This window comes from Lissotriton helveticus, chromosome 6 (genome assembly GCF_964261635.1).
Source record: "Lissotriton helveticus chromosome 6, aLisHel1.1, whole genome shotgun sequence".
NCBI lineage: Eukaryota > Metazoa > Chordata > Amphibia > Caudata > Salamandridae > Lissotriton > Lissotriton helveticus.
Genome location: NC_136067.1, coordinates 1,345,687,458 through 1,345,708,311, shown reverse-complemented (window position 1 = coordinate 1,345,708,311; position 20,854 = coordinate 1,345,687,458). Strand labels below are relative to the sequence as shown.

Below are 20,854 nucleotides of genomic sequence, written 5' to 3'. Positions count from 1 at the left end.
AAATGCCAAACCCAGGAGCAGCATTCTAGAAAGAGATCGCTCAGTCATTATGAAGAGATACAGCCACCTTATCAAAAAGACGCTTGCTGATGGTAATTGAAAACTATCAATAGATGTTATTGCAGCCTGACACCAGTGATTATGGAGCAGAACGCGCAGCAGAGCATCTTAAAGAGGGTATACATGACGTCACCGGTTTTGACGCAGAGCTGTGCCGCCGGTTGAAAACGCTCAGTCTCAAGGACTTGCAGCAACTGATATCCCCTATTATGGGCTCCAGCAATGACAGCGAAGCCTCGAGTAACAAAACAACTGTTGGAAACCATTTCACCGAAATGGAAGATAGTGAAGAATCTATAACAGCTCCAAACTCCCCAGTCTATGAAGATATGGGGTTTCTGGAGGAATCGGCTCCGGAGGCTACTGTTGTGCGAAAGCCAAGCTCAAACTGACGGTTATGCCTCAATGGATCTCAGCGACTCTCAAGATTTCAGAACTGCCGCAGAGTCCCTTGAAAATGCACAGGTTAGTAAAGATCATTATAGTCACTTACTTATACCGTATATACGGCTATATTTTAATTTTAACTAATAGTTTGCCTTCCTTTCTTTTTTGAGCCGTATAAAGCATCACCAAAAAGAGTGGTGGTAGAGGGGACATCACCCACGCTTAAGGCCATGAAGTTTTACTGGTTAAGCTGTTCAAAACAAACTAAAAGTTCCACAATCCAAAACAAAAAGCAGCTTAAGCAATGTGTTTGTACTTATAATATCACAGACAGTGAAAAGGAAGCCCCAGGCATACCCTACGATGACACAAGGGCTGTTGAAGGTTTTGCCGCGATTGTTGTGAACGCTTGTCTCAAACGTAACTTTTATAACCTCTGTTACGGCCTTAAAATTAATGATCCATAGCATGAGGCTCATGAGTGGCTATAACCCTTATACACTTTTAAAACATTTTTTTTATTGAGCAGAGCATTAGGTACATGATATACATTTTGCAATAAAAAAAAGAAAACAATTATTGAAACATTTTAAAACAATAAATAGCTTCTTCTTTCCATGACAAGATTAAAAGAGATAAAACTGTAGCAGCCAATGACATCATCTATAATTTAAGAAAAAGAGGCAATGTGCAAAAGCCTGCAATAAAGTGCAACAGCAAAAACAAGTGCAAATATTACAAAGTGAAACAGCCAAAAAAAGTGCTAATGCTTCAAAAGTGCAACCACAGAAGAAAAGTGCTAGTGCTTGCAAAATCTGCTACAATTTCAACATCGATATCGATATCAAGTGTTAATCACCCCCCTTTTAGCTTTTCTAAGTTTCCTAAAAAGTCCAGTTTTTTTCGAATATCTTAATGGCTCCCACTGACTTGCATATGCTTTTTCAAAATTACGAGTCCTTTTCATTTTATTGAACCACTTCAATTGGGAGGGAACATCACTGGATTTCCAATTCTGAAGGATTAAAGAGCGGGATACCATGCAAGAAATAAACAAAAACACTTCCTCAGCCTTAGTTAACATAATTCTATCTTTACATATACCAAATAAGGCCGCCTCAGCCTCGGGTTGAATTCTCTTCCCGATTGCCAGCTCTATATCTGCAAAAAGTGCCTCTCAAAAGGGCTCTAACCGTGGACAGGTAAAAAAATATGGTGCCACCCGCCCTGACAATTGGCTTGGCATCTAAAACACTTATTTTCAACCTCCGGACATCTTTCCCCAAGGCCTCTGGAGTCAAGTAAGCAAGACATTGTGATAGAAATGCCATCCTAGGTGGCATAGGGTTTCCCAGTCCTTACATGAGAAAAGGCATTGAGTCTCATAGCCTATTTTACCCAGATGATTTTCTATCAATGATGTTTGTCCCTGGCGGTGTAGCAGCCTACACCAGTTCCCTATGCCATTGATCTTGGCCCCATAAAGGGCTACCACCAGCTCATTTGAAGAATCAAAAAGGCCATTAATATTTTTTTTAATGAACAACTTGCAAATATTAAAAAAAGATGGGTCTCCTAGGGTTGTCAGCCCTTGTCATCACCTCTTGCGAGGATACCACCCTGTTTAGAATAACAAAATGTCTTAGCTCCCAAGCCCACAATTTTCCCAATTTATTAGATGGCTTATTCTAAATTGGTGGCCAAGGCTGGTACAATCTCTCAATCTCATTTATTGCATACCCGAGGAGCCCATCCTTTTAAAAAAGGACTGAAGTCTAAAAGAATATTCCTTTAAGGTCTTATATCTAGTTTTTTTGGAAGTTTGGAGGTTTTTAAAAACACTTGAGTTTGAGAACCAATTTCTTGTAAAATTTTATCAAAGAAGAGGCTATCTCGAATACATTTAGATCCTATCATTCCCACCACTACATCTAAAAAAGCAGCCTCATAATACGTTTATAAATGAGGTAATGCAAGACCCCCCTGGGCAATAGATAATTGCACTACTGACAGCTTGACCCACGATACTTTCTTCCCTCAAACAAAACCTCTAAGCATCGTTTCCATTTCTTTTAAAAAGGACGAATTAATTTTCATGGGGACATTACTAAACAGAAATATAAGCAGAGGTAATATCGACATTTTAATTAGTGAAACTCTGCCCACTAGTGAAAGAGGCAATAAAAGCTACTGATCCAAGAGTCTCTTGATTTTATTTTTCATCCTTGTATAATTCAAATGATATAACTGATGGTACTGTTTGGTTACAAATATCCCAAGGTATCTAATTGGATCTTGATTAGCGGCTTGAACCCTCAGACAAGATGGAAGAAGATTTAGATTGGTGTTGAGGGCAAGGACTTCCGTTTAATTAGGATTTATTTTGTAGCCCCCAATTTGCTCAAAATCCCTGAATTCCCTCAATACAATCTACATATTTTCTTTATTGGGCATCAAATATAAAATAATGTCGTCCGCGAAAAGTTTCAGCTTGGCCATTCGGGGAATAGGGGATTGGATAGCAGCATTATTTCTAATTTTAATTACTAATGGTTCTATAAAAAAAGTAAAAAGCAGCTGCGAAAGTGGACAACCCTGTCTAGTCCCCCGGTTTATTTTTATAGATTTTTGTGTTAATTAATACCTGGGCCAAGGCCCCTGATAAATATTGCATAGCATATCGATGACGTGAGATGGAAAATCAGATTGACTAAGGGCAACAAACAGGGTTGTCCAGTTAACCAGGTCCAATGCTTTTTCAGCATCAACCATTATAATACATGCCGGGCTTGAGTTGGTGTTAAAATCATCCAGGGCTTGTATTAAAAACTCAGTATTAGCTGCCATAGTTCTCCCTGCTATAAAAACTGTCTGATCTCTATGAATTACCTCCTGGGCAGCAAATAAAAAATGTTCGACCCATACTTTCATTAAAATCGTATAGTCCGAGTTTAAAAGACTAATGGGCCTATAGGAGTTTACATCCTCAGGACTTTTATCTTTTTTAACAAATGACACAATTATCGCTTCTTTAATATAATTAAATAATTTTTAAATATTTTGTTCAAAGGTGCCAGCAATTCATTTGAAAAGGTTTTATAAAATTCGATGGGGAAGCCACCCTGTCCACATGCTTTTGTCCCGGCTGTTACTTTAATAGAAGTCAATATTTCAGCCAAATTTATATCTGATCCTAATTGACTGATCTGGTTATCCGAAAGTTTAGGAATATCTACATAAAAAAATAATCCTGGATCAGTTCTTCCCCAACTGAATACTCTGTAGAATAAATTCGGTGGAAATGCTCTAAAAAATCTGTGGAATCTTATCGCCATTGACCTCTTCCAGGCCAGTCTGGGGGTCCCGCACCTTCCATATTATTGCCGCCTCCTGTTTTTTTCTTGTTGTGTTAGCCAAAAGTTTCCCAACTAGCTGGCTATCTTCATAAACCTTTTGCTGGTACATTTTTTAACTAAAGATTTCCTCCAGTACAAAAACGTCCCTCAGAGCTGTTCTCGCCTGCTCAAGTTGGTTGGGATACTGCTGAAGCTGGAGGGCATATTCTTTTTTGACTGCAGTTTGTAGCTTGGCTATTTTAAGCCTCCTACCGTTTGCTTGGGCAGCCGTATAGGGGATGATCTGACCGCGAGCTGCCGCCTTGAACCCACCCCACACAGAGAAAGGCTCCGCAGTATTTTCGTTAATCTTGAAATATTCAGAGATCCATTCTCTAAAGCCCTTCACCCAATCCTGATCTTGGAGCAGAGTATGGTCCAGCTGCCACCTGGACCGCTGTCTGTTTCCCCACCAAATACAATTTCGAGCTCAACTTTTGCATGATCTGAGAAGGGATTACACCCACTATCTATCTTAGAGACCTGGAGAGATCTTGATATGAGAAAAAAATCTATTCGAAATGCAGTTTGAAAATGATGCGAATAACAGGTAAAATTTGTTTTGTCTGGATTGTTATTTCGCCAGGGATCTACTAATTGGTATTCTAGCTTTAAGGCTTCCAAAATTTTTTAGGTGATCGGTTTCAGTTGTTTATTTTTTTTATTTGAAGTGTCTTTCTTTAAATCCTGTATGAAATTAAAATCCCCTCCTACGATAAGCTGCCCTGGAGCTCCCCTCAAAAGCTCATTAATTTCGACCAGACTGGAAGTATCATCCGAGATACCACCATAGTAATCTATAACATTCATAATTTTCTCCTGTAACCTAGCCATTACCCATAGCCATCTCCCCTGTGGATCTCTCTGAACGTGTAGAATTTCCCAGGATAATTTTCTGGAGAAATAAATGGCAGCTCCTCTCAGGGCAAGACCAGCCGACGCAAGAAATACATGAGAGAAAAACCTGGGTAAAAATAATTTAGGAGAATTTGATTTTAGATGTGTCTCCTGAAAGAACACCACTTGGGGATTAAAAGATATCAACCATTTTATTAAGGCGCCGTATTTTTGTTTATTTAAAATTCCATTAGGGTTGACTGATAAGATCTTGCATTTGTTAGTTTCTATTTAGGTTTCTAATTGCAAAATAGCCTCGAACTTTTAATTGTGTAATATCTGTACCTTTTGCCCTTCGTCTTTTTACTGCTGTTAACCCAGTCTCACCCTTCGTACCCCTAAAGAGAAAACCCCCCTCTGATATGTGGAAAGCCCCTTACCAACCACGCTGACCACATTTTGCCCCTCCCATCTAACCTAGGTGTCATGAAATCATACCCTAAGTGTCCCCACTGATCCCTATCCCCCCTGCAAGATTATCACTATTAGTTGTTTGATTTACTAGCAGGCACAGCATATATTTGAGATAGAAGAAGCACGTGTTCTACCAATTATCAATCTAGCAGACAGTTACCCACCATATAATAAATCTATGTAAACAAAAATAATGACTCTGCAGGGCTGGAGATCCACAACAGTATCATAAAACCATTCTAAAGGGCATACAGCCCAGCTTGCATACTAGAGGAGGGGGATCCTTAAGTATTGCTATTGGTAAATTATCCATATATGATTATTCAAGTACAAGCCCCTGCTGAGATCTTCTTCAAGAGGGCTTGTGCTTCGTCTAGATCTGAAAACATAAAAAATGTCCCTTTAACCAAAACTCGCAGTTTCGACTGCTGGGCAATTGAAGCTTGTGCGCCATGAGCTTTAAATAAATGGAGAATTTTAGCAAATGATTTTCCCCTCCACGCAGCAGCAGCAGTCATGTCAGAAAATAAGCGACATTTACTTGTCTCTGTCACAGAACATTGTCTCTGCTGAATGGCTTTTGAGAGGATCCTCTCATTAATCCGGAAGTCCACAAAATTCAGCAAGATAGTTCTAGGAACGGTAGAATTGGGAAAGCGTTGTGCGTGAACTCAATGGGCTCTTGTAATAGTGAGGTCGCCCTCAAACTCTGGCAATACGTTCTGCTTAATAAATGAGTTCACCCATTGGATAGATTGGGAGTCTTCTATACCTTCGGGAACCCCAACAATCCTGAGGTTTGACCTCCGAGAATGATTCTCGAGTTACTCCAATTTGCTCTCAAGAAAATTCTTCTTTTTTGCCGCCTCCCCATAACCATGTTCATTTGACCCTCTAATACAGAAATTCTAGCTTCAGCCTCCTGTAATCTAATCGGCAACCCAGACATTGTTTCTTCAAATTTCCCCAGTCTTGAATGCAAGGCAGCAATCTCTACTTGCTGTGTTTTTTTCATTTCAGATATTTCTTCTAAGATTAAATTCAGCATATCTCAGATATCTAGCTGATACATACCCTTGGTCTCTGAGCTTTGGCTGGAATTTTCCAACAAAATATCGGTATCGACACTCGTACTTCCCACCTATGAATCCAGCTGTACCAATGGAATCCATAAGACCGATGGATCCTTTGATGGTACTCTCTTTGAGATCTTATCTGAAGCTGTGACTGTAGGCTGCAAAAGGGGTTGTAATGCCACCGGATTCACCGAAGTCTCCATCATGAACTCCCTGCTTTTATCAGCTGCATCTTGCACTAGAGAGGGATCTAGGTTAGATATTCCATTTTCTGCTTCATTCAAGGAGGTTGAAGATATGAGGGGTGCTGCCAAAACTTGTACTTGAGCTTGTACTTGAGTCTGTACTTGAGTCTGATCCATCTGTTGCTGCTGGACCCCCGGGCAGTTCATTTCAGGAGTTTGTTACATTGATCCCGAGTCTCTAGGAGGTATTAATAATGTTGAGACCTGTCCTGCGTCTGGAAATAAAGCATTGGACGGCTTGGAGGTTGAGCCCGAAGTTAAAGAGGAGGATTGTGGGTTTGAAGATTTTGGGGTAGTTTTCTTTATGAACAAAGGAAAATCTTTCATTTCTTTTGCACCTTTCTTCGGGCCGTCTTGAGCCGGACTTGTTGATACCGCCGGGGCTTCTAATAATTCTGGTGTGTCTTTTGCCTGCTCGGCCCCTTATTCCACTAAATCAAACTGCCCCTCACATTGTGATAGGAACCAGGAAATAGAGGTGGGGGGAGCTCATCTTCTGAGCTCTCCAAAGTGGTATCAAGACCTGGGGAGGTGGAATTAGTCCCCCTGTCCTTATCCTTGGCAGCCTGAAGTGCGGCTTTCTTCGCCAAGACTTGGCGTGTTTTTGCTTTAAGATGGGCCGCAATATCAGCTTTGCTAGGCTTGCTGACCATACTTCCATCTTTCTGAGGTTCACCCATTATTCTCCCCTCACTCCCTATTATACAACCTATTAAATGTCTTTGTTTTTCTTTACCCCCACGTGTTCTTGTTCTCTTCAATTATCTTCAATCTGCTTAATTTTACTTAGTTTTGCTCCTTATTGCTCTGTACTATAATTGAGCTTGCAAATAGCCCTTGCTTCCTCCCAGACTCAGTTCAGTCCCTCCTCACCTCCTTTTACCATCCGGGTCCTCTCGCCTGAATCGGTGTTCCGTTTTTCCCCACCCTACAGGGTATTTCAATTTCTCCCCGCTGTCATCATGCAAACGGCCGCCGGGGAAGTAAACAGGCCTTTTTTTTCCAGATCAGGTCGTAATTGAGTGAACGCGCGCTCCAAACTAATCGCGCCGTGCTGCCAGCACCACTTCTGCTGCGTGAAGTCCTCAGCCGCTCCTCCTTGTTACCAGCCCCAGAACTGCCGAAGGTTGCAGCCGCTTGAGGAATGTCACCGCCACTAATTCGAAAGCGGTCATCCGCGCTATCTCAACGTACTCCTCTGAAGCCTAAATCCACATGAATCAGTGCATCAGTTTTCTGCAGAGATACTATGCCGCACTCGCTAGCTCGATGCATGCCTCCATTGCTGGGGGGTGGGATCACGGGTCACTGTGGCTACACGGAGGCAGGGTACTCCGTAGCCAGGGGCGTGGCTTGCGAGTCGATGGGGAAGGCTGCGTGAGCACTGAGCACCGCACCTATTGCCCTGCACTTATCCTGCTTTGAGTGCCTCCTGGGTCCCCCAAATCGACCTGGGCCCGTGTGAAGCCGAGCAGGCGGAGGGGGCATTGTGAACTGCTTTTCCGGGAGCGGGAGCAGGCTGTGATCCCCGCGGGACGGAGCGACGATGCTGGCTGCCGAGCAAACCAAGATGGCGCTGATGGCGATTCTCGCCTCTGGCCGGGCCTAGCGTTGGACGGCCCCGAACGGAGACGGAGCGCTAACCCCCTTGGTGCCCGGGGTGACTGCCGCAGCGGTGCCGCCGATGGACTGGAGCCCCGAGCGGAGAAGCTGAGGCGACCCACCCCGCGGAATGCGGGCTGACTGCCCCGCCCAGCGCCACTGACTAAATCTGTGGCGGGCGTGACCCACGGACCGGGCACCTGGCTGCGCCGCCTGGCTCTGACAGGGAGTAAGCGGAGGAAAGAACTTTGCACTAGCGGAGGCCCTTCCACGTTGGTTGCGCGCGGGGGCCACACACCACCGGAGGACGCAGCCGGGGCCTGCCAACACAGTCTTGGAGCCTGGGCATTGGAGGTGAGCTGGGGGGAGCTGATTGTCATGGAGGCCTGATTCATCGGGCACCCTGGGACGAACTGCCGCCGCCTAGAGGGGGGTACACTGTGAATTGCTCTGCGACACCACCTGGGGGCCTGGATGGCCAGTGGGGGGCTCTCTGCCTATGGCCCCATCCCCTCGCACAACATCTAGGCGGGGCCGCAGATTGAGGGAGACTGCGGACATTTATTTATTTATATTTTTTATTTTTTATTTTTTTATTTTGCAGAGTTTTATATAGCGCGAACTAGACCCGAACCGAATCAGGTATCAGAGCACTTTACATAGCACCAGTTACGTTACATGAGGACACACTTTCATTTTTTTTTTTAGGCACGGGGAGATTAAGTGATTTGCCCAGAATCACAGGAGGTTTTTGGCGTCGTTACCAAGACTCGAACCCAGATCCCCAGGTCCGAGGTCGAGCGCCTTAGCCGTTAGGCCAACCCCTCTCCCATTGCCAAACACAGCGGGCAGTGCATTGGATGTGCACTCTGGCGAGATCTCCCCGGCTCCGGTGGACTGGTGGCCGGTCACTGCAGTGTGGTTGGGGGCGATCCCAAGGGGCACGACTGACCTGTCCCCCCACCCCTCCGGCCAATTGTGTTGACTGAGGACATTGTGAGGGCGGCGAAGGCAGAGCGACTTCAACTGTGAGGGGGGGCCTCCCCACTAAGGAAGAGCTCTGAGGATCATGCAGCGTCGTCCCCTGCCCCCCCTCCTCCTCCTCCAGCCCAGGCCCAGTGTGATTTATGGTTGGCCTAGAGACGCTTGGAAGACCGCGACGACGACGAGGTGAAGAGTGCACCAGAGCTTGGACATGGGCCCTCCCCCCCCTCACCACCCACACGCTTAGGGGTTCGGGGTACACAGGAGTGATTTTAACCTGCAATATTGGGAGAGGAGCCTCTTGCTAGGGCACAGGCGTGCCACGTGGACTAGACTGCCTACTTGGGGAGCATGTGAGCCTACACATAACCCTACCTCAAAGGCTCATTTGGATTGGGGCCTCTTCTGAGCGGTGCGGCCCTGGTGAGTGGAACGCATCAAATTGCTGGGAGGAGTGGAGAGCGCATCGCCGCGGGCCTGGACAAGGGCGAAGGAGATACTGCAGTGCACGGTTGCCCGGACCTAATGCCAGCAATAATGGACAAGCCTCGAGGTAAGAAGGAAGAAGACCCCCAACATCCAGGGGTAGAGTCTCGGCTCCAGGAGAATAGTGGCGGACCAGAAACCTCACGGGAACCCGGGATACAACTCCAGTAGGACAGGATATTGGCGGCCATAACAGACACCCTAGTGGCTCTCCAGCAGGACATTGCGCAGGTCACAACAGGACTGGGGTTGTTGCGCGAAGACCACTCGAAACTGGCGGACCGAGTAAAGCAAACTGAGATTACGCTTCAAAAGTTGGATCCAGCACAGACTGCGCTCTATGGCGGGGGTCCTGGACCGGATCGCGGAACTCGAGCGGAGAGCTGAAGACGCGGACAGCAGGAACAGGCGCAACAACATCCGCGTAGTGGGTTTGCCAGAGAAAATCGAGGGGTCGGACATGGTGAGCTATCTGGAACATTGGCTGCAAACCGTGGTGGCCCCGGAGGGGCTATCGACTTTCTACACTCTAGAGCGGGCGCACCGAGTGCCGGCGAAACCACCCTTGCAAGATCGCCCTCCACGGCCGGTGTTGGCGCGCTTGCTACACTTTCGTGATCGCGACCTGCTTCTCCGGAGAGCCCGTAGTGACGGCCCGTACCAGGTGGACAACAGCAGTGTTACCATATTCCCGGACTATTCGTTCGACACGCAACGATGCCGCATGTCCTTTCAAGCAGTTAAGAAGGAATTGCGGGCGGAAGGTATTCAATATTCTCTATTTTTCCCAGCCAGGTTGCGCATTGTACTGGATGGAAAAGCCCACTTTCATGATTCACCGGAAGATGCTTGGGATTGGTTGGAAGTGTATAGAACAGGAAAGGATGGCCGAGTACCGGGGACGCAGGAACTGGCAACGGACTCTCAACCTCGGAGATCGCAGAGACTGTGGCGTCGAAGGAGGGGATTACGTAAACCATCGTTGTCGCAAACAGCAATAGAGCGCAAAGGAGCCCTGGAGGCGGTGTCAGCGATCTCTGTTGAGTTACAGAAGACCACACCGGAAGCGTCAGACATTGGCAGTGATAAGGGTTGATCAGAAGCGGACACTTATGTGTCGGATGATCACCGACTGCTAGTGGTCACTCCTGGGACGGCGGATGGACTGCTGGATGAGTAAACTTTGTTATGTCGGTTGGGCTGGACCTCTTGTCTTGGGCTGGGGGCTGTGCTGTTGGGCCTGGGAGGGGGCAGTGGAGGTGTTCTGTCTATGATGGGGACCTGCGACAGGATGTTACTCTTGGTTGTGTTTCCGAACTTTGAGAATAGATGACACTGGAGTGCTGCTGGGGTGAGTTGTCGAGAGTGCAGACACATGGCCTAACACCGGACTGCGAGTGATTGATGTGGGGATGCAGGGGGGACCTGGGAGGCAGGGTAGCGGAAGGGGTATTAGGGCGAGCACTTGCTGTATTCTAAGCTTTTCAACAAGTCACCCATTCGGCTCTATCCCACCCCCATCGGATGGTAATATTCATTGTGCCTTAATTTTGCATGGGGCATAGCTTTGGGACAGTTTGGATGGGATTCACTATGTCAGTGCCTGTTCCTGGGGGGGTGGGAGTTGTGCTGGGTGGGAAGGGGGAGTTGGGGGTTGGAGTTGGAATTTCTAAGGGGACTTGTCTGCCATTGAGAGTATTTCACGGACTACTGCTATTGAGTGTTGAGTGTACATCTGAAGTTGTTCTCACCCAGCGGCCAGGGAGGCAGGGCTGCCATGGGTGGCTAATTCATCTTTGTTACTGGTCCGCCACCTGATATCAAGTGTATAACCTGGAATGTTCGGGGATTGCACTCCATGCAGCGTAGACATAGGATACACTCTTATTTGGTACGCAGAGGCGCGCAGATAGCACTCTTACAGGAGATACACCTAACCCGATCAGAGGGGCTAGCCCTGCAGCACAGATGGTGCGGACAACTTTTCTACACCACATACTCCGCGTTTGCACAAGGGGTCCTAATTTGGGTTAGAGCAGGGGTCCCTTTTCAGATGCTAGACCAACTGGTGGATCCTGAGGACCGATATGTCGCGATCCGTGGCCGACTTTTTGGGCGTGAGGTGACTCTCTGCAGTGTTTATGCTCCCAATATAGACCAGGCGTCCTTTTTAGGGACTCTGTCCACTACTCTTGCAGACTATTTCACGACTCCGATGCTGCTAGGAGGAGACTTTAACTCAGTGGTTGATATGTCCCTGGATAGGTCTCATCCTCCACTATACACAGCCCCGATTAATACATTGGCGAGAACACGAGCCCAATGGCAGGATAATTGGGGACTCCTGGATGTTTGGAGAGAGCAGCATCCGGGCGATAGGGATTATTCATATTATTCCTCGTTACATGACCTACACGTCCGACTAGACGCCATTTTATGTAGTTCTATCCTGGCACCGCTAGTGGATAGCAGCGAATATTTAGCACGAACCATATCGGATCACAATCCGTTACTGGTGAATTTCTGTTGGAGGGCGGAGCGCCCTACGATTCCTAATTGGAGGTTGCGACCCGAGATGCTGGAGGACCAGGTTTTTAGGACGGAGTTGAGAGATGGGGTGGAACGCTATTTTGCGGAAAATGCAGGCACTGCTACAACGACGGCTCTGGAATGGGACGCTTTCAAGGTCCTGGTCCGTGGGTTAAGCATCGTCAAATGGGTGGGAGTTAGGAAACTACTGCTGCGGGAGGTGGACGAGAATGAACGGGCACTGCGGGAGGCTGAAAGGTCTCATTCGGAAGGCTCGGGGTCACGTGATATGGTCCTAACCCAGAAGGAAATCGTGGCTGTGGGGGTGGAGCGCCTACGGTGCTTTGACCACAAGGCCTACTTGGCTCATGCCCATGCAGAACGGGATAAGGTGGGTACGCTACTGACCTGGCTGGCGGACCCCGCCCCAAGATGCATGCCCATATTGGCTCTAACTTCGGCGACGGGGCACTTGGAATTCGAACAACATTGTATAAATGACCGCTTTCGGTCCTTCTATACGGAGCTCTACACGAGTCAGTTGCGGACTGGAGTGGAAGACACACGTGCCTTCTTAGAGGACTTAGACCTACCCACCCTTGAGGAGGATGAGGCTGAGGCACTTGGCCAAGATATTACACTGGCTGAGGTTCGCTGCGCCATCAAGCAGTTGGTGCGTAATAAAACGTCGGGTAGCGACGGATTGCCTATTGAGTTTTATTAAACTTATATTGACCTTTTGGCCCCCAGATTGTTATTGATGTTCCAAAAGGCGGGGAAAACGGGGATATTACCGGCTTCAACTAGAGAGGCCATCATAGTTCCACTCCTTAAACCGGATAAGCTACCAACTGATCTGGCTGCCTATAGGCCTTTGTCAATGCTCACAACTGATTATAAAATAGTGAGCCACGTACTGGCTACCAGGCACCTCCCCTTCATGACACGGCTGATACATATAGATCAGGCTGGATTCATTCCTACACGCAACACTGCCAGTAGCGTGCGCCGCTTGCTGGTACTTTTAGATGGAGGTAGTGGGCGGGAGGGATAGGAACTGATCTTATCAGTGGATATTGCTAATGTTATGTTATGTTATGTTAAAATGGGTTTTCTATAGCACTCAGCTACTACGAGGAGTGTCCTGGCGCTTCAAAACCCAAATACGGAAGCAGGAAACAGACAGACAAGTGGCAAACCTATCGGACAAATAACCAGGACTTCAGATCCTTCGTGAAAGCTAACAGAGTACCATTCCTTCTCAAAAGAACTGGCAAGTCGTTCCACAGTTGGGGGGCCAAACATCGGAAAGAGCGACCTCCAATGCGTGACCGTTTAAAGACCGGGACCGACGCCAAAGCCAGGAAGGCTGACCGCAGCGATCTGGATGGTTGGTAAAAAGCCAGCCGTTTCCTGATGTATTTGGCACCGGACCCATGGAGTGCTTTAAATGCCAGTGTGAGCGCCTTAAAAACAACCCGTTTACGAATAGGGAGCCAGTAAAGGGTTTTCAGCGAATCAGTGGCACTGGCTCTCCGATGGAGACAAAGAATGGCTCGAGCAGCCGAATTTTGAACAATTTGCAGCCGCTCAAGAAGACATTCCGGCAGCCCGAGATAGAGCACATTAGCATAGTCTAAACGGGAGGCAATTGAAGCCTGCACAGTGGTTTTCCTATGATCAAGGGAGAGCAAAGGGAGAAACTTTCTAAGCATTTTAAGCAGGCCGAAACACTTCCCCACTAGGCCAAGGATCTGCGGCTTCATAGTGAGGCCGTTATCAATCTGCACCCCAAGATTCTTAGCATTGGAAGAGGCCGCTGACGGAGGGAACATGGCTGCCGGCCACCACGACTGCCACCTAGGGACTGCCGAACAGCCGAAAAATAACACCTCCGATTTATCTGAGTTGCACTTGAGGCTATTGAGCTGGAACCAGTCAAATACAGCCCCAAGACAGCGTCTGACACTCTCACCATCAAAGTCAGAGCCCTTCTTACAGGTAAAAAGGAGCTGGGTGTCGTCCGCGTATGAAACGATCTGGGCACCAAACGACTCTGCCAGTGCCGCCAGAGGGGCCATATAGATGTTAAAAAGAGTTGGACTCAAAATTGAGCCCTGAGGAACTCCTACCTCCAGAGGTGGCACCTCGGCAGAGAACGGGGGGCCCAGACCGTTTGGCGGCGGCCTGCCAGAAAGGACTTAAACCAGCTGAACACCGTTCCCCGAAGCCCGATCTCCCAGAGTCTTAAAAGGAGACCGCCGTGGGGAACGGTGTCAAAGGCCGCCGACAGATCCAACATCACCAGCATCACCTTACCTCCCAAATCGAGAACCTCCTAAATAGCCTCGGTGACCTCCAACAGCGCGGTCTCCATGCTCATATTGGCACGGAAGCCCGAACGAGTATTTGATAGCCTGGAATGGCCCTTTCTTTTCTCAGTTATGGCACGATTTGGACTTGGCGCCGGATATGTCCGATGGACTGAACTACTATATTCATCGGCGACGGCTTGGCTCCGTGTAGGTAGGGCTGTCTCCTCCTCCTACCCGGTGGGAAGGGGTACCAGGCAGGGCTGCCCTCTGTCCCCGCTGCTATTTGCCCTAGCGATTGAACCACTAGCGGCGAGCGCCCGGAGGGGGGAAGCATACAACGGCTTACAACTCCGGGGCCAAGCACATTACATCTCGCTTTACGCGGACGATCTTCTCATGTTCTTAGCATACGAGGGAGACGCATTGGCTAGGGCGCCCGGCCTGCTAACCCGGTTTGGGAGCCTCTCAGGCCTGCGAGTTAACTGGGCAAAAACGTGCATTTTCCCAGTGTCAAGCGCGTGCGCCCCGCCACAATTGCCACCTGGACTGAAATGGGAGCCGAAATGCCTTCCCTACCTGGGAACACAAATATACCATGACCAAGAAGATCTTATGGAGGGAAATATCGAGAGGGCAATGAGGGGCCTGAGGAGTAGTATGAAATTTTGGGGGACACTGCCGCTGTCGGTGGCAGGCCGAGTTGCGCTCTTAAAAATGGTGGCACTACCTCGCCTGCTGTACCTTTTCCGGACCCTACCTATAAGGGTACCTGCTACGTTCTTCCGACGATTGCGATCTGAAATGGGCAGCTTCATTTGGGGTGCTGGTCGGCGTAGAGTAGCACTAGCTAAACTGATGAGACAGAGAATTGAAGGCGGTCTAGCCTCTCCTGACCTCGAATTATACTATCTGGCTGCGCAATTTCAGGCTCTGACGCAGGCGGTGGCACTAGAGTTCCGCGGGCCGGAGAGGAGAGCGGTCCCAGAGGTGCAGAGGCACGTTCTCTCCTTTATCATTCTGCAGCAACCGCTGAGGATTGTGGACCTATCACTAACTGAGTGCACCCTGAGGTACTGTTGGAAACGTTTTCACACTAGAATTGGGGTGCAGCGCCCATACGCTCCCGAAATACCACTGGGCATGTGCATGGCCTTGCCTCATGGTGACGACTGGTCTGGCCTAGCGGAGTGGGAAGAACTGGGACTGCAGATGGTAGGTGATTTGTATGCGGACGGTGCTCTTCTTCCATATGAAACGTTACAGGAAACCTTCGGTCTTCCACGTGGCCACTACTTGCTGCATGCAGCATTGGTGATGGCCATACAAAAGCACTGGGGCATTGGCCTCTCGAAACCGCCTCTGAACGAGGCATGTCAGTATGTTGTGATGGCAGCGGGCACGTATAAGGCTGTTACCTGCCTATACAAACGCATGCTAGGAGTAGATGCTACCCCGTTGCAAAAACTGCTGGAGCGCTGGATGGCAGACCTCGGTAAGGATATCCCTGATGCAACCTGGTTGCAGATACTCAAGAGAGCATGGAAGGGCACTAGAAACGCTAGATTCCAACTCATCCAATACTTTATATTGCATAGGGCATACCTCACACCAGCTAAAATGAATCAATATTTTCGGATGGACACAACGCACTGCCCCCGTTGCCGATTGCAAGGAGCGGATCTCTGCCACATGTTGTGGGACTGCCCTCATGTAGGAACGTATTGGGAGGAGGTAACTTCGTCCCTTGGTAGAGTAACTGCGCGACTGGTGGACATGGATAAGGGAGCGTGTCTGCTGCATTGGTTCCCGCACACCAGCAAAAATAAAATAACTAGCAAATATATGGACTTGGGCCTCATCCTGGCTAAAAGTCGAAATTACATCACATTGGAAGGCAGCGAAGGGCCCTAGTTATGCTAGAGGGAAGGTGGAGTTCCTTACATTGGCGGGCAGTGAGAGCTCTGTCAGACTGCAACAAGCACATAGGTCCCATAATGATAGGGCACTGGAGGCGGCACGGGCGTGGGAGGCACTGGTGTTAGAACTTAGGTTGCTCGACACAGATATGGAATCGGACTCAGAAATATCAATAGAGGAGGAGCAGGCGTAGGCGGATTCTTATGACTTCAAGGGGCTTAATGGGAGGATGGATCCTTGACTCCGGGCAAACACAGTGATTCTTGATGTGATGAGCGAGACCACTAGTACACAGACTATACAGCAGAGCAGTACATTACTCACACACTTTAACTAGCTCATGGCTTTGGCAGCAGGGGCGGGGGGTGGGGGTTTCATGGACGTTGGGGGGGGTCACGCATAGAGCACTGTTACAAACCTCGAACTAAGGCTTGAAAATGAAGGGACATTGATTGAAAGGACTGAACGTGGTGGGGAAGGATTCGGAACAGGATCCAAGAGTGATGCCCTATTGTAACACATATTGTACTGTTCTCTCTCAAGAACTATTGCCGAACATTGAATGCTTGTGATGGCCCACCTTAATGTCTTGTTTGTGTGTTAAAACAATAAAAATATTTTTTTTTTTAAATGGTACTCCGTAGCCATTCCCTCTATAACCCTTATACACGTCAAGAAGAATTGCTTATATATGTAGCTCGCTAGACCCACTCAAAATATATAAACAGTTAAGGTTGGCATATGATTTGTCAGAGGAAAAGAAAAATGTCCACCCTGACATGATTAGAATCTTGTTGTCCACGCTCAAAGAGATCCGATGCTTGTGTGAGCCAGGCTCAAAACCCGGCCGTATGCAAGGGCAGTATACGTATTTTATTAGAAGGATGTCATAAAGAACTGTAGAAAGGCGTATGTGCAATATTTAGTTTAAAAATAGACAAGTTGGATCTTTAGCCCCGCAAAAACTGTTTTTAAATTGATGAGTCAAGCTGTATGGTGTCATTAATGTATTATTTAACATTACATACTTACTAACTTTTAGGACAAACATCAGAATAATAACGTAGCTCAATATATATTAACTGTAATAGATGTATTGTCCAAGTATGCTTTTGCAGAAGTGCTAAGCAATAAAATGGGTACCAGCATCACACATGCCTTGAAAGCCATCTTCAGGGAAGGGCAAACCCCTCAAAAACTGCAAACAGATGCTGGAAAAGAATTTTTAAACACGTTATTTCAGAAATATTGAAACGGCATGCTGTGCATTAATCTGTAAACCACATGAAGCTAAAAGCTGTGGTGATAGAGCGTTTTAACAGAAGTTTAAAATCTAAGATGTGGATATATTTCACGGCCTCCAACACCTACGGATATGTGGATGTTCTATAGGCATTTATAGATGTTTATAATAAATACAGTAAAATCTAAGGATAGATTGGAGATCCAAAAATGTCAAGCAGATTATAATAAAACCCTAAAAGATGAAAAGAAAGAATGGGACAGAGAAAAGTGTGATTTTCTTTTGGCGTAACAAGAGAAAAAAAACACACAAGTCTAACTATGCGCAGGTTCGGAGTGGTAGACTGGGTGAACTCACAAAACCTTTTCTTGTGAATAAAGGTGTGTGGCAAGAGTGTGTCCTTGCCCCTACCCTATTTACGCTGTTCATCAATGGCCTGGTTGGCTATTCAAATAAATGTGATAATGATGCAAACAAACTTGTGAAGATGAGGGTCCCGGCTCTTACATTCTCTGACTATACTCTTCTTTTGGCTAAGTTGGCAATGGGGATTCAGGAACTACATACGGCAGTAGAAGGGGGACCCACACAAGATGGAGGCCGTGCAGCAGGCGCACAGCGGCGCTGAAGGCGTGCCTAAGGCAAGCCTGTCTATGCCTGGACCGTGCCCAGGGCCAGGACCCCCGGACCCCGCAAACGCCATGACGCCCAACACCGCTACGATACCAGAACCCTCCACGCACTCAACACGGGACGATCACACACCTGCTTCCTGCCGGAACTGCAGCTTCACAAGCATCTGCCCCACCATGCTGCCGACCAGGAAAGAACCCAACCAACTCAGATGCATCCTTCTCAACACCCGCTCCGCCCGCAAACACGCCGTTGAACTCTGGGACCTACTCAACTCAACCTCCCCAGACGTCGCCTTCCTGACAGAGACCTGGCTGAACCCCGCCTCAGCACCCGATATAGCCATGACCGTCCCGGAAGGCTACAAGATCACACGCAGGGACCGCACCAACAGAGCAGGAGGAGGAATCGCCATTATCCACAGGAACACTCTCAGAGTTTCGACCAACACCAACGACATCCTCAGCACCGCCGAACACCCGCACTTCCAGATCCACACTGACCTCTACACCACACTCAGAGGAACCCTCATCTACAGACCCCCCCGGACCACGACCACAGTTCAGCGATTCCATCGCCAACTTCGTCAGCACACACGCCCTTGCCTCCACGGACTACATCCTAACTGGGGACCTGAACTTCCACCTCGAGAACAACAACGACACCAACTCCACCACCTTGATCGACAACCTAACCAACCTCGGACTCAAACAACTCGTCACAACACCCACCCACTCCGCCGGTCACACGCTTGACCCCATCGTGTCCGCAAGCCCCCACGTCTCCTTCAACCACACCACCAAACTCCACGGGACCGACCATTGCTGCATCCACTTCACCTTCAAGAAACCCACCACGCACCACCTCACGCAACAGATGCCTCACCGCTGCTGGAGCAAAGTCACCGAAGACCAGCTAACCACCACCCTCGCCCAGAGCCCACCCGCTGACCCCACCAACCCCCGACACCGCCATCCGCAACCTCGGACAGTAGATCAACGACTGCACCACCACCCTCGCCCCGATCATGAAACCCTCCAACAGTCACACCAACAAGAAAGCCAGCTGGTTCACGGAAGACCTCCTGGCCTCCAAGCAAATCTGCCGAAAGCTGGAGAAGATCTGGCTCTGTGAACGTACACTGGACAGCCACGCAACCCACAAGGAGGCCACCCGCAGACACCATCACCTCATCAGATCTGCCAAAAGGGCCTTCTTCAAAGACCGCTTAGACAACAACGCGCACAACAGCAAAGAGCTCTTCAACATCGTGAAGGAACTCTCCAACCCCAGCTCCAACACCAACGACGTCCCACCCTCGCGAGACCTGTGCGACTCGCTCGCCACCTTCTTCCCCCGCAAGATTGCAGACATCCATGACAGCTTTAACACCACAACCGCCCGACAACCACTGAGACCTCCGCCCCCACGACCACCATCCACACCAATAGCCTGCTCTCCTGGACCAACATCAATGACAACTACACCATCAAGATCATGAACACCATCCACTCCGGATCTCCGTCAGACCCATGCCCACACCACATCTTCAACAAAGCCAGCACATCCATCGCACCCCATCTCCAGAAAGCCATCAACACCTCCTTTGAGACAGCAATCTTACCGGAGAGCTGCAAGCACGCCGAGATCAATGCCTTACTCAAGAAACCCAAGGCGGGCCGGCGGGCCGCGCTATGTGAGCCCCCGGCTTGGGGCCTAGTTTCCGGCCGGGGCAGAGGAGGCCCTGGGGAGGCGCGCTCTGCTCGAGCTGTGCCGAGATCGCCTGAGTGCTGTGGACCCCGCCGCCCCGCCGAAGTGGCCGAGGGTGTGGCGCGCCGGCCCGAAGGGAGTGAGTAGGCCCGCGAAGGAGGTGCCTCGCGGCCGGCGTGCCGCGCTACGCGAGGCCCCGGCTTGGGGCCTAGTTCTGGAGGAGATGGAGGGACCCTGAGGAGGCACGCTTTGCCCGGTCTGTACCGTGCCCCGCGGGGGCTGCGATCCTTTAAGTGCTGTGGACCCCGCCACGCCGCAAGAGCGACCAAGAGTGTGGCGCACCGGCCCGAGGAGGGGGAGAGGCTTCTGTGAGACACTGCGATCCTTCAGTGCTGTAGACCCCGCCACGCTGCCAGAGCTGCCGAGGGTGCGGCGCACTGGCTCGAAGAGAGGGTGAGGCCTAGGTGAGGGGCAGAGATGCAGCGAAGACAACAGAACTGGTCGCATCCCACACCACATGATCGCGCCCACGCTGGGAGGCTGTAGCCTCATCGAACCTGGACCTGGTGGGTGGATGGGCCTCTGAAGTCAGGGGGTAGTCCCTATTCCTGAACCTCAACGCGACGACTCGAAAAACGGCTGCCACCCCTGCCTACGACCCGCATCAGTTTTAGGCGCTCTCCAGGCGCATAACCCTCGGCCGTGACCACCTTGCTGAACACACATTGGTTCACAGTCTTTAGCGGCGCACAGATCTACCGTCCTGTAGAGATCCTGCCCTCCACGCGGCGGAGTCTACTGCCTTACATCCGATTCGTAGACGTGGTGAGAGACGGCTGGGGCGATTTTGCCTACCAACACGCCAAAGTGACTGTACTGATCCGTTGCTGCGTGGGCCTCCTGGGGTCTACCGTCTCGGAAAGTGGACCTCCCCTCGCCTGTTGTTTGTGGGTTTCTCTCG

General features: G+C 49.1%; 1 pseudogene; it reads left to right on the top strand.

The window, feature by feature from the left end:
* The first annotated feature begins 465 nt into the window (after positions 1-465).
* LOC144762708 (uncharacterized) lies at positions 466-17,287 on the top strand (annotated as a pseudogene).
* The last annotated feature ends 3,567 nt before the right edge of the window (positions 17,288-20,854 follow it).